The sequence below is a fragment of the Felis catus genome, chromosome E2, assembly GCF_018350175.1.
Source record: "Felis catus isolate Fca126 chromosome E2, F.catus_Fca126_mat1.0, whole genome shotgun sequence".
NCBI lineage: Eukaryota > Metazoa > Chordata > Mammalia > Carnivora > Felidae > Felis > Felis catus.
The window spans coordinates 36,975,445-36,989,950 of NC_058382.1; the positions used below are offsets into that span (position 1 = coordinate 36,975,445).

Here is a 14,506-nt window from a genome sequence, read left to right on the forward strand (position 1 = left end):
GTGGGGAGTTGCAGCAGAAATGCTATCAACAATGAAAAAGATGAATAAATTACTCGAAAATTTGAGTCAGAAGAAACTGACATTCAAAAGACCCAGGCAGGCCAGACAGTCCATTATCCATTTAACCACAGAACTGACTCAGACACAACTGCCTGATCATTGCTGGCCCAGATGCTACAGCTAGAAAACTGTCTGCATTAGTGAGGCATCTGGATGTAGCAGTTGCTACAATGAGGATGTGATAATTTACAAGAACCCTAAAAAAACAAAACCCAAGAATTTTTGCTTTTCCAAAGAGAACATTTGGGCAAGTTACCAAAACATCACACACTACATATCCTGGGGGGTAGCAAGGAACCAGCCAGGCATTGCTGTGCCTTAAGTACAAATTCAGACTTGCTCACAGAATTGCACACACTTGAAGTTTCTTAATATCACTTGGGAACAGAAAGTGCTGAATATGCTGATGAGCCTGCCCCTTTGCTATTTTCGTTATTAGATAGTAACTGTCGAGTACATGTTGTTGGATACAAAGATGTGAAAGGAAAAATTAGGTCATGTAATGAAGAGAAAGAAGAAAAGTTTGAGGATATGTTACCATTAGTCCACATCATGATGGAATAGCTAATTAATTCTGAGACAATGTCATTCAGAGCAGCCAGCTGGAGTTTTATTAATGATCAATCAAAACAAAGGGCACATTTTCCAACAGGTTATTCTGGTATTATATAGGTTGGCTGTTCCAGCAGGTAGAATTAAGTGACAGTTATATCACCACTTGACCTGTGACTTTTCAGCCTGATATACATAGGCTTACCTCTTTACTTGCTTTAATATCTAAGACCACTTTGTTGATTCCAGACAAATTCAATAGGCAATTTACTAAAAGACAGAGTGGAGAGTGCTCTATGTTAACACAAGAAGTAAGCTGAGTCAGAGAGGGAGTGCCAAAGCCATGGCTAAATCAAAAAATAGAAATAAAAGTCCCAAAGAAGGTGCTGAATTGTCATTCATTTATTCTGCAGATGTATATTATCGATTTGTTAGATGTAATAAGAATGGACAAGAACAGAATAGACTCTCTTTTGTTAAGATGATCATTTGACCGGTGATTGGCATGGGGTGATTGTTTAGATCACGTATCCCTTGGCTCCAATTCTGCTTTACTTCATCAACTTATATGAGGCTTCGTTTTTCTGAATTCTCATATAGTCAAAGTCTCTAGGTTGTATTACTTAAAGTTTGAGAACCACTGGTCTACTGGGAGTAAGATTGCTAACCTGACAATTGCATTGAAATATCATGACACAGCACCTCACCTCTTGTTTTGTTAGCAACTCTTTATTTAAAATTTTAAAAATTACATTAATGAATTATTTTTTTTATTTTTCTTAATCCAAATTTTACACTCTAATGAAATAGTTTATGTATGTAAATCTTCTCAAGATTGTTTTATCTAGGGGCGCCTGGGTGGCGCAGTCAGTTAAGCGTCCGACTTCAGCCAGGTCACGATCTTGCCGTCCGGGAGTTCGAGCCCCGCGTCAGGCTCTGGGCTGATGGCTTGGAGCCTGGAGCCTGTTTCCGATTCTGTGTCTCCCTCTCTCTCTGCCCCGCCCCTGTTCATGCTCTGTCTCTCTCTGTCCCAAAAATAAATAAAAAACGTTGAAAAAAAAATTAAAAAAAAAAGATTGTTTTATCTAAAACACACTTAAACATTCTAGAAAGTAGACAGAATAACATATGATATTGAAGTGATATTACATCCATTACATTTTACAACACTTCCATAAAGTTTGCTCTTTTACTTTCCCAGAAATCCCTACTCCCTTTCCAGGTTTGAGGCTTTAGCAATAGGACACAGAGAAGGGGTACAAAGGATTTATATAACATTATCATGAGGAGGGCAAAATGAAGTTTCTTAGAGTTAAGAGTTGAGACTTTAGAATCATAATACATGGACCTCCCAAGCCTGCGAGGTGTTACTTGCATGATATATGTTTTATGAAGTAACCGCTATCCTGATTTTTATCACAATAAATTGCTTTTACCTGTTCTTGTACTCCATATATTTATTCTTTTGTGTCTGGATTCTTTTACTAATGATGGCATTTTTAGATTAACCCATGATGCTGTATCAGTAGTTCACTCATTATTGCTGACGTTCTTATATTTCATAGATATTCCATCTTTTCCTAATCTGTTTTCCTGTTGATGGATACTTGGTTCTTTTCCAATTTTATGCTGTTAGGAGTAAAGTTGTTATGAATGTTTTTTGCACACATATGTTTTCTTTTTTTCCCAATAAATACCTAGAAATGGAATTGTGGGGTCATTGAGTAGATGCATCTTAAATTTATGCAACACTGTCTTTAGTTGTCAAACGTGGTATTTTAATATTACATTCGTACTAAAAATGTTGAGAATTCCATCGCTCGACAAACAAGCCAATACTGGATATTATTAGTCGTTTTGTTGTTGCTTTTGTAACTTTTATTGTGAATGTTAAATACTGCATAGCTGGGATTTTAATATGCATTTATCATATGAATAATTAAACACTTTTTATATGCTAATTAGTTATCTGTAACTCTATTCTGACATCTCTGTTCAAGTCTTATATTTTCTTATTGAGTTATTTTCCTACTGATGTGTAGTTCTTTCTTGACTAAATACATATATGTTGGCAGTTACATGTATTCAGATGTTTTATCCCATCACTGGCCTTTTAATTTAATTAACAGTGGTTGGGGTAAGCCAAAGTTGTGTGTGTGTGAGTGTGTATATTTATATATTCAAACTCCGTTCTCTCCTTATTTCAATGACTGTGCTTTTTAGGTCTAGTTTAAGAAAATTTTGTCAAACCCAAGGTCATGAATATTTTCTCCTATTTTCTTACACAAACTTTATTGTTCCCAGTGATGTGTTTATATCCATGATCGTCTTTGACTTAATGTTTGTATACAGTGTCAACTAGTAGTCAAAGTAAATTTTTTTCTTTATGTGCCAAACATTTATGGAGCACTTTGTAATATGTTCCAAGCATTCTTCTAAATGCTTTCCAATATTACACTAATTACTACAGAAAACTTGTGAAGATTTTTTCAAATAAGCTCTATTTTTTAAAAGCTGTTTTAGGTTCACAGCAAAATTAAACAGAAGATGTAGAAGTTTCCCATATACCTCTTTCCCCATCCCAATCACCTCTACCACTATCAACATCCACGGAGAGTGTGGATATACTTCTTTTCATCAGTGAATCTACCCTACCACATCATTATCACCCAGCATCCGTAGTTTACATTAGCATTCACTCTTGGCGTTGTATATTATAATATAAGTTTGGACAAATGTATGATGACATACATCCACCATTATAGTATCATACAGAAGAGTTTTACTGCCCTAAAAATCTCTGCTCTGCTGATTTACCCTTTCCTCCTCCCTATCCCTTGAAAACCACTGTATTTTTTACTGTCTATATAGTTTTGACTTGTCCAGAATATCATATATTTGGAATCATACAGTATGTAGCTTTTTCAGATTGGCTTCCTTCACTTAGTAATATAAATTTAAGGCTCCACCATGTCTTTTCATGGCTTCAAGTTCATTTGTTTTTAGCACTAAATAATAATCCATTGCCTGGATTTACCACAGTTTATTTACCTACTGAAGGACCTCTTGGTTGCTTTCAAGTATTGGCAAGTATGAATACAGCTACTATAAATATCCATGTTCTGGTTGGATATGGACATAAGTTTTCACTTCATTTCAGCAAATATCAAAGAGTGTGACTGCTAGGTCGTATGGTAAGAGTGTGTTTTCTTTTGTAAGAAACCGTCTTCCAAAGTAGTTACACCATTTTGTATTCCCACTCATTGAATATGAGTTCCTGTTACTCTATATCCTCAGCAGCATTTGGTTTTGTCAGTGTTTTATGTTTTGGTCCTAACAGGCACGTAGTAGTATCTCATTGTTGTTTTGATTTGCGATTCTTTTATGATATATGGCATTGGGTATCTTTTCACATGCTTATTTCCTATCCATGTATCTTTTTTTGGTGAGGTATATACTCAGGTCTTTTGCCCATGTTTTAAATTGGGTTACTGAATTTCTGTTGAGTTTTAAGATTTATTTTGAGTTTTTATTTTGAGTTTTGAGATTTCTTTATTTTTATTTATATTTGTTTTATTTTGGATAATAGTCTTTTACCAAAGTTACTTTTTTCCATACCTTTTCCATTTCCTCCAGAACCAAATTTTGAAAAGATATTTAGAGATTAAATATAAATCTCTATCTAGATGCGATTGTTCTAAAATTTTTATGGAAATGCATTGACCCCAGAATAATGAAATCTTGACCAAGAAGAATAAAATAGGAAGAATCACTCTATCAAATATTATGGCCTGCTATCTTGCTACAGTAATTTAGACAGTGTCGTACTGGCAAGATAAGCACATAGATAAATAGGCTAGAATAGAGAACCCAGAAATGGAATGATACAAGTATGTCCAATTGATTTTTGACAAAAATAATAAAGAGAAAGTCTTCATGATTTAGGTCTGGTCAAAGCATTATTGGACTTGACATCAATAGCACAATTAATGAAAGAAAAATGGTAAGTAGGACCGCATCAAAATTAAAAACTTTGGCTCTACATAAGCCCAAGTGATGATAAACTGTGTGGTACCTCTTTGCTCTAGAATACTACTCACCAGTGAAAGAAATGGATTATTGATGCATGCAACATGTCAGACGAATCAGGGACTTATTTTACTAGTTGATTTTCTTAATTTATGTTTATTTATTTATTTGGACAGAGTGAATGCATGCAAGCAAGGGAGAGGCAGAGGGAAAAGTAGAGAGAGAATCACAAGCAGGCTCCATGTGCAGCTCAGAGCCTGATGTGGGGCTCGATCTCCTGACCCTAAGATCATGACCTGAGCCAAAATCAAGAGTTAGGCACTTAGCCAACTGAGTCACCCAGGCACCCAGATTTTCTTAATTTTAGAGGAGACTGGGTTTTATACTTAATCACAGAATGTCTGTGTCAGCTTTTCCATTAGCCTGAGGAATATTACTTAGTCCAAGGACATAGTCTTTATTTCTAAACCATGACTATTATAGAATTTCAGTGGAAAGTTTTCATGACACCCTTTTAAATAGGTGTGATTCAAACATCAAAGTGTGTTTCTAGTTTAGGGTCAGCCAGAGTTTTATGGGAGATTTGTAGGCATAGTTAGGGGCTCCACTCTCTGTGGTTATGTCCTTAATTTCCAAACACTTTGGCATCCTCAACTTCATTCTCTGACACCTCAATCCAGTAAGATTGTTATTGCTATTTTTGCCTGAATTATAGCTGCCCCACCCAATGCAAACCAGAACCTTTTTGGGAAAGACTCTTTAAGAATAAATCTTGTTCAGTACCATACTTTTTATCAATAGTCATGTTCCCTTTAATTTTTCTCTGCTCTTGTCTCTAAGGGAAGCAAAATCCATTGTTATCTAGAGGCAGATTATTCCTATATAAACTATCCCACCACTCTTACTAGGAATGGGACTCTACCTGGGTGCTTTAGAAGTTAATGATTTTCCCTAAAGAGATTCACTGTACTAGTCATGGTTTTCTCCCCCCTTATTTTCTGATGTTTTGACATCTTGGAGTCTTGCTGGGACTGCCCCTTCCAAGGTTCACCAGTTCCTAGAGATAACTCTTGGGGGAAGCAGACCTTTCAAATGTAAAACAACCAACAATAGGGGCTCCTGGGTGGCGCAGTCGGTTAAGCGTCCGACTTCAGCCAGGTCACGATCTCGCGGTCCGTGAGTTCGAGCCCCGCGTCAGGCTCTGGGCTGATGGCTCAGAGCCTGGAGCCTGTTTCCGATTCTGTGTCTCCCTCTCTCTCTGCCCCTCACCCGTTCATGCTCTGTCTCTCTCTGTCCCAAAAATAAATAAACGTTGAAAAAAAATTAAAAAAAAAAAACAAAACAACAATAGTCTCTGGGTCATTACTCTCCTGCCCTAATCACCCTTGGCCAGGTATCAGGCCACTAGAAACAGTTCCAGTTCTTCCCAAATCCTGAAACCTATTCCCACTAGCCAATACTAAAACCGATTAACTTGCTTCTCCCCTTCCTTTCTGTGAAAACCACCATAAAGGCTCTTGTTCACATTTTCCCCTCACTCACCTACCTCATGTCTGATCCCAGCCCTTCCCCCTGTTGGTCTGTGTGGCATGTCCTATCTTATGTTAATCAAGAAGCAACCCAAAGTGTTTATTTGGGGTCTTAGGGATTGCAATATGGGAGACCCAGTGTCAACGGAAATTTAAAAGTGTGCTCCAAATTGCAAGGAGGAAGTACAGGCTTACAAAGATAAAAAACACTAGATTTTCACATAAGTTGTTTTGAAAGAATTGTGATTGGTGCTGGCAGAGTTTAATGTGCTGTCTGATACATGATAGGCTATTTGGCTAACAGGCATTCCATTATTTCTATTTCAGTCCAAATTGGACATTTTCCAGGAGGTGGTCTATTTGCAACTGACAAAAGTCAAAAGTTTGTGGTGTTCCAAGAATTGAAACAGGAAATGTGCATGGGTCCTGCTTCCTTCAAGGTCTGTCCAACTCCATTTTGAGTGAGTCTCTTAGCGGTACTTACTGCATTTTGAATTATTTTTTCACATTTCTGTTTCTTTGTCTGCATGTCTTACCATATCTGATTAAAGAAAATCTCAGAAATGTTGAAAACACTCATTTTGTAGATCTGGAGTTTCCTGAGATATTTCTTACCTTAAGCAAATTTGGGAAGCTCTTGGTGGACATATGACACTAGGAGTGGAATGATGTCTAAGCTAAATCTTAAAGAATTAGTAAGAGTTATCCTGGCAGATTTCCAGAGAGAGACACAGTAACACATACAAAGAAGAACAAGGGTGAAGTGAGAGAACATGAAGACCCACAAGATAGAGTAAATCTGGCAGGATTGAGAGCTAGGGAAGATGGCCCTGAAGTGAACATCATGATGGCCTTATAAGCATTACTGAGAATGTTCGGCGTTAATTGGTTGCCCTTGAGGGAATCATTGAAGGATTTAAATTGAGAAATAACATAATTACAGTGCATCTAGATCTTCTGAGTACTTGTTCTTTTCTCTTTGTAATACATCATTTTGTCTCCCCTTTAGAATTACTGGCTAACATTGTCCCCTTGCTATATCCTAAACTTGAAGGAAAGTGGAGGTATTGCACCTGGCTGTGATCACAGCTTAATCAGTTTGCAAGTTTTCAAATGACACAGCATAAAATATGGTATTGGATTTTTTTTAAAGTCTAGGCATGAAGGAAATTAAAAGTGAGTTAAATAAAATTGATTGAAATCAACTGTAGCTTAGGAAATCCACTGTGTAGAAATATGTGCTTTTAAATAACAGGTATGGGACAAACAATCTATAACCAGTCAAGTGGAATCTGGATGCCAATAAATAAGAGCCAGGGTGATCATGGTAAAGACTTATGTCTGATGGTCAAATTGGAAAGGACAAAAACCTATGACATTGACTTTAAAGCAGAGAAAACAGAATAGTATTTGGAAGATGAAGAGTAAAAATGGATATTTTATATTTTTAGTGCAAAGCACATTGACCGAGGCTGAAACTGTATTCTTTGTTCTTCAGGGGCAGGGCTAAGCATCATGGGGGTATATGCAAAGATTAAACTACAACAGGTTGGGTAAATGCAAAGTAATATAAACTATATAAAAGATTTCTGAATTAAATTGGCACATATAACACAATTGTGTGATTTTATGGAAATAAAATCTCAGTGGACAGTCTCAGAAAAGAGCAGGGAATCCTCATGCTTATCAATCCAAATTTCTGTTTTATTCTTCTTCCTCACTGTCCTTGATTCTCTTTATCATGTAGGAGCCCGTTTCTTTAACTCTTGCCTTTGAGTCTGTTTAGTTTCTTAGAAATTACTGTAGGTAATATTAATCTATTAATGAAATCAAAGTTTTCTACAGGACAGTGACATTTTCTCTTTTGGTTACATGTATAAGCTCGATGCTTGGTCAGTGGTAAAAGAGACAATGATATAGGATGCGAATAGAAAGGGGTGTGAATTAACTATGTGACCTTGAATGAGTTATTTCAGTGCTTCTAAACCCAGTATTTTCAAGTGTCAAAAGGAGATTGCTATCACAAATCTTTTGGGTGTTAACAAAACCAAGTGAATAATGCTTATGAAGATCGTAACACCACAGGTACTGATAATGAAACAATGACAAAGACAGTACTAATAATCGAGTTAGTATGTGTGGTGACTTAGAAATTCATAATTTATAGTCTTGCTACTGATTTTCAATCAGAAAAGGAGGGATTAATATTCGTATTTATTTTCCACAAAGCCACAGTCCTCTTGTGTCACCTAACAGGTAAAATTCAACACTGGTAGATGATTAGCTTTATTGGATATTAGAGAGGAAGAGAAAATAGAGAAATGCTGCCCAGAAAGCCCCAATTGCAATTTTCAGTGAAGTTTGAGGAATCTCTATTTCCCTCGCCATTAAGACCTCTGATTGGCTCAACCTTCTGCTGATCTGTCTTTTGTCTTTATGTACACATATTCATTTCACTAGGCCACCATGAACCATCTGAGGACACTTGGCTATTTTATTCATTTTAAGTTGAGAATATTTTTGGTGCCTTCTTTATTTGAGAAACCCATTCTTAGATCACTGGTCTTTAAATAGTCCTCGACTATTGTATTTAACAATTGTTAAACAGTTGCTAATGAGAAGATTTCCCAGCCATATCCTTAAAGTAAATGTTACATATCAGGTCTCCAACTTTTCAGACTTCCAGGATGGAAATAAAGCTTCAGTTCCTCAGAAAGGCCAGAATTTTAGATACCTGATTACTGAAAAGCAGATTGAGAAGTCATTCCTGTGACTAAGACACTTCAGATGCACACAGAGAGTTAAATACTGGATGAATGTTAACCAGCAGATTTTTGGAATCAATGCTTAGCTAAGAAAAAATAACCTATGTCCCAAACATAATTGTTTTCTTACCTGTTTTAAATTGTCTGCTAATAAATGCTAAGAATATTCTGTGGACTCTTAGGATTGCTACTTTGCCGAGTGAGGGTGATAGTGCTAATTGAAGACAATCATGACAAATGGAGATAAGTCTGGTATATTAGAGAATGGTATATATAGAGTGGTATATTAATATACTTTTTAAGGGATGTTATTTTTTTATTCAAGTACAATTAATATACAGTGTTATATTAGTTTCAGATGTACATTATCATCAAGAATTCTTTATACTTCTCAGTGCTTATCAAAAGAAGTATACTCTTAATCCCATTTATCTATTTCACCCCTCCTACCCACCCACTGGCAACCACCAGTTTGTTCTCTGTATTTAAGAATCTGGGGGGTCTTTTTGGTCTCTTTTTCTTTTTCTCTTTGTTTGGTCATTTGTTTTGCTTTTTGTATTCCACATATGAGTGAAATCATGTGGTATTTATCTTTCTTTGATTTATTTCACTTAGCATTATACTGCCTGAGTCCATCCATCCACCCATCCATATTATTGCATCCATGTGTATACACCACATCTTATTTATCCATTCATATCAGTGGACACTTGGGTTGATTCCAGATTGTGGCTATTGAAAACAATGGTACAATACACATGCAATGGCGTGTATATATTTTTTCAAATTAGTATTTTTGTTTTCTTTGGGTAAATACCCAGTATTGGAATTATTGAATCCTATGGTAACTCTTTTTTAATGTTTTGAGGAATCTCCATACTGTTTTCCATGGTGGTTGCACCAATTTGCTTTTCCTCCAACAGTGCACAAGGGTTTCTTTTTCTCCACATCTGATTTATTAATCTTAAAATTGTTTATTGATCACCTTTTATAGGAAAGATTCTGTCTTGGTCAGTGAAAGATGAAATGAGAAAAAAGTAAAGAAACGATGTCATTATCCTAAGGTCTCACAATTATGGATAAAGAAACAACAACAAAAAAAGAGAATGATGCATTTCTGTTCAATGGGAAGGAATTTTTCTACCAAACTGAAGCTGTATATAGCATGAGCTCTCAAATGAGAGAACTTGACTACCCCACATCTTGTTAGCTGTGCAATTGTGGGCAACTTCTTAACTCTTTTATGTCTCTGTCCCTTCAGTTGCAAAATTTGGATAATATTAGAACACACTTTATAAAATTGCTAAGAAAAATGAGGAAACCTATATAAATCTAGTTAATATAGTGACCGGTACCTGGGATGCTTTGTGATCATTAGCTCTGATTATTCTTTACATAACAGATGGATGGGCTTTAATCCGTGTATAGTGATAGTGAACAGAAATCCTGAAAGAGGTAATAATACCCATTTGAGCCTCTAGTAATTTTTAACCAGCAACTTGTGATAGAGATGTTCAGATAGGGTTTTCTTCAGATTTTTTTTTTATTCTTGTAACTACATTTTCTGAACACTTTAGTCTATAACATGGATGTGTTTGATCCAAATGCTCCTATTAACTTTCTGCAGTGATAAAAAGAATTGGACTGTATTCTATGTTGAAAAATAAAAGTTACACCCAAAGAGCTGAAAGCTTTAACTGACATTGATTCTCAGGTTGGCTCTGTTCCTATGTTTGGGCAGGCATTAATTTAATCAGAGCTAGAATCTGCCTGCAGCAAGGACTCAGCAGCTTGGGAAATTGAGCTTTCTGCTCCCCTCACTTTTGAATACATCACTTGGAATTTGTGGTATTAGAATGACTTTATTGCAAAGACATGAATTATTTATTGTGTGTAAGTTTATGTTTCTACATAGTCACATCTATTTCCATTTGAGTGACAGCATGGCGCTCTGATTATTAATTGAGAGAATTTTATACTTTACATATTACATGAGAATGTTTTATATTATATGAGATAATCTATTAGTTTCTTTTATGTATAAACTGGGTTAATCTAGGAAATGTTATTTACCTTATCTGAGCCTCAATTTCTTTAATCTCTAAAATACAGATAACAATGATAGATCATTGAGGAGTGAATTATATTTTATACATGTCCCATGTCCCTCATCTGTACTGTGCATCTTATTTGATAAGAGATTGGTATAGTCTAGAGTTTTACATATGGAGAGACTGCATCTCAGAGACAGAAAGTGAATTGACCTGGGAATTGCGGTTATCCAGTGGCAGAGCTGGGACTGAAACTCTAGTCTCCCACTGCCCTCATCAGTATTCTCTTTATGTGAGCAGAGGGATAGCTGAAATTGGAGATAGTAACTGAAGCCTTGGGAAAAACAGTGAAACAGGGATGTGCAGGAAGGAAAAATTGTAAAAAATAAAAGTAACTATTTCTTGGTACCACAGATAATTACTTGGAGGGGTTGATTGCATCTGATTCCCTTTCTTTATATCTATTTTATGTTGACATTTGAGTAATTCTCATTCTATAGAGAACTGAAGGCATATCAAGGAACCATATTCTCTACCTTTCAGTTATAACCCAGCTATTTGCAAATCAAAGTTAGAGGGTTCTTAATAAAACAACTGAAATGCTTCAAGATACTTATTATTTTGGCATACAAAGCTGTAGTAGTAGGCAGAATGGTGATCCCGCACAATGTCCATACTCTAATCTCTAAAATATGTGAACCCGTTAGGCTATGTGGCAAAGGGTAATAAGGTTGCAGATGGAATTAAGGTTGCTAATCAGGTGACCTTAAAATTAGGAGATTATCCTAGATTATTCAGGTGAGCCCAATGTAATTGCAAGCATCCTTAAAAATGGAAGAGAGACACTATGTGAAGACAGTCCCTCTTTCTACCTCTATAGAAATCTACACTAGTTTAGGTTTTGACAGAGTTTTTGTTTGTTTGTTTGTTTGATGGGGAGATGCAAAGTAAGTTTAAAGCAAGAGGAATAAGATGAGCAGAGGGCAGATACTGCCAGTTCCCTGACATCTCCTAGAAGTGGAGATGTGTCTGCTCCCAGGAGAGTAACAAGGCTTCCATACAGATGGCTCAGTGGGAAGCAGGCTGCAAACGCTAGCCTCAGAAGGTTCTTGTGTTTTAAGTGTGTCCCTCAATTATCCCAGTTTCTAACTTCAAGTCTAGAGCAGTGAGTACTTCAGTGGTAATTACTTGGAGTAGAAGCACTTGACTCTTGCCCCATGCTTGCATACTGGGCAAGACCAAGCATCTTTGCATATTTATTGAGAGGGTATGTGTTTATGTGTATATAGGTTTGTGTCTACCCAGTCACAAAAATCGCTGAGATTATAATTTGTGCCAGCCTAGAGGAAAGGGGCTTCAGAATTATATTTAGACTCCTTTCAGTGAAATAGAGAAGTGTGACTTTTTTTGCATACTTGACTTTGCATAAATAAATATGCCCTATTAACAAAAGAATAGTTTTAAATGAGGTTAAGAAAGGGAATTAAATAACTACCTATCTGAACTCCAAAAATAAAGGCACTTGGTACGCAAAAATAAATACAGATGAAAATAAAAATATTTCCTCTTTTGGCAGAGTAACTTGCAAAGAATAAAGACTGATATATTTTTCCTTCTATAGCTCACCTAGACTTTTGTGGTCCTTATTTTCTTCTCAATTAATTTGCATGTCATCTTCCTACTCTCTAATTCCTAAAAGCATACATAATCCCTTGCAATTCCCCATACTTATTCAGTCATAGCCTGTCTCCTCTTTGTTCTGGAAATTATTCTGCTCCTTCCTTTTGAATTAGTTATGAAAAAATAAGGAAATGTTATTTTTCCTTAAAACTTGGGGTAAGGATTTTTTTTAAGTACCCAGAACGTTGCCAGCTTGGAAAGAAAGTACTCATTCATAGGATCATATATATTTGAATATAAATCTTAATTTCATCAATTACTAGCTGGTTGATCTTATCTTACTCTAGTAGTTATTTTCTCTCTACACAATCTGAAATACATTGCTTAGTAGCAAACTGACATACATATGACATACATTGTTTAATAATTTACTTATATACTTGCTTATTGCCTGTCTCTGCCCACAAAAATAGAAATATGATGACAGCAGGTTTTTTTTGTTGTTGTGGGTGTGTGTATATACCATGCTGCACCCTTTTCCACAGTCAGAGAATATACCTAACAATAGTAGGCACTAAATACTTGACATTGAGTAAATGAATGAATGTCTCTGATTTACACTTTAGTCATCCATAAAATGCAGATGTTAAATGAGTTTCACAAATTAATCATGAAAATTAGAATTACAGTAAACATAAAGTGATGGATATAGTGTCTCATGGTATTCAATATTGATCAATAGCATGTTTGTTGGTGGTGGTAGTAGTGTTATTGTTTTTAAAGTAAGAAATAGCCAGAAGCAGGCCTCTAGTATAGATAAGAGAAAGGATAGAATGCTTTCATGGGGAGAGGGACTGGAGCATAGAGAAGGGAATTTGATTTTGGAGGGAGAGATGCTAATTGATTGGCGATGTAGCTTATATACACAACACATGCTGTAGACATGTAATAGAACTTTCTGTGAGGGTAGAAATGTTCTATGCCTGTGTGGTCTCCTATGGTAGCTGCTATCCAGATGTGGCTATGGAGCAACTAAGAAAGAGTAGTGCAAATAAGAAACTGAATTTAAAAATTTTTTATTTAGTTAATTTAAACAGAATTACATATGGCTCAGAGCAGATCTTGAGCAATGGTTCCCAAAATTAAATGTGCTTAGGGAAGACTCACTTGAGGCTTTTATTAAAATGCAGATTTTCATGGATTACCTAAGAAGTTTATTTGCATCAGACCAGAGGGTGAGGCCCAGGACTCAGCATTTTAAGGAAGCAATTTTGTGTTACATAGGTTATCATCTTTTGAATCCTGCCTCTGTGACAGTCTGTGAAGTCTCTTCCTGTCCTTCTCTCTGTCTTTACCTGTGAAGTGTCCCCTGTCCCCTTAAATCCAATGTCACATTCAATGTTACCTGTGGTTTGGTCCCAACCATCCAGAAACAAAAGTATGTCTAGGAAGCAACATTGCTTTTATCATTACCTTTGATGTTATTATTAAATGTGATCTGATTTATAATTCTGTTATATTCACCTCTAAATTTAATCCTTCTTACACTTTCAGATTCAAATCTTTATTATAAATAGGATGAAGAATTCTAATAGTTGCACTATCATGTCTAGACCAAATTTAGCAATGCCCATTGTTCAAACTTTTGTTTGAACATATGTTCCAAAACACTTCTGAAGAAGATAGAATTTTAGAATCTTATGGGTAACTTTGAAGGTCCTCCAGTTTCATTTTACAGATCATAAAATTGATAACAAAAAAAGTCAAAGCTAAAGAGCTAATCATTACTGTTTTCTTTTTTCCAACATATTTAATCTTTGGACACCAGAGGCAAAGTGGTCATGAGCAAAGCTTAATGATGACCACTCATTTTCCTGGAAAGGGTTGTATGTCTGCATTT

At 35.9% G+C, this 14,506-nt stretch overlaps 1 long non-coding RNA gene across 6 annotated transcripts in view; it reads left to right on the plus strand.

Annotated features, from left to right (window-relative positions):
• Positions 1 to 14,506, plus strand: part of LOC109494903 — a 253,274-nt gene that overhangs the window by 108,580 nt on the left and 130,188 nt on the right. For 3 of the 6 annotated variants that reach the window (XR_006590388.1, XR_006590389.1, XR_006590386.1), the window contains exon 2: positions 6,498 to 6,610. The exons of 1 other annotated variant lie outside the window; for it this stretch is intronic. This is a non-coding gene — a long non-coding RNA (uncharacterized LOC109494903). Of the gene's footprint in view, positions 1 to 6,497; positions 6,632 to 14,506 lie in introns of all 6 variants that reach the window. 2 more of the 6 variants (XR_006590390.1, XR_006590387.1) reach the window with 1 other exon arrangement.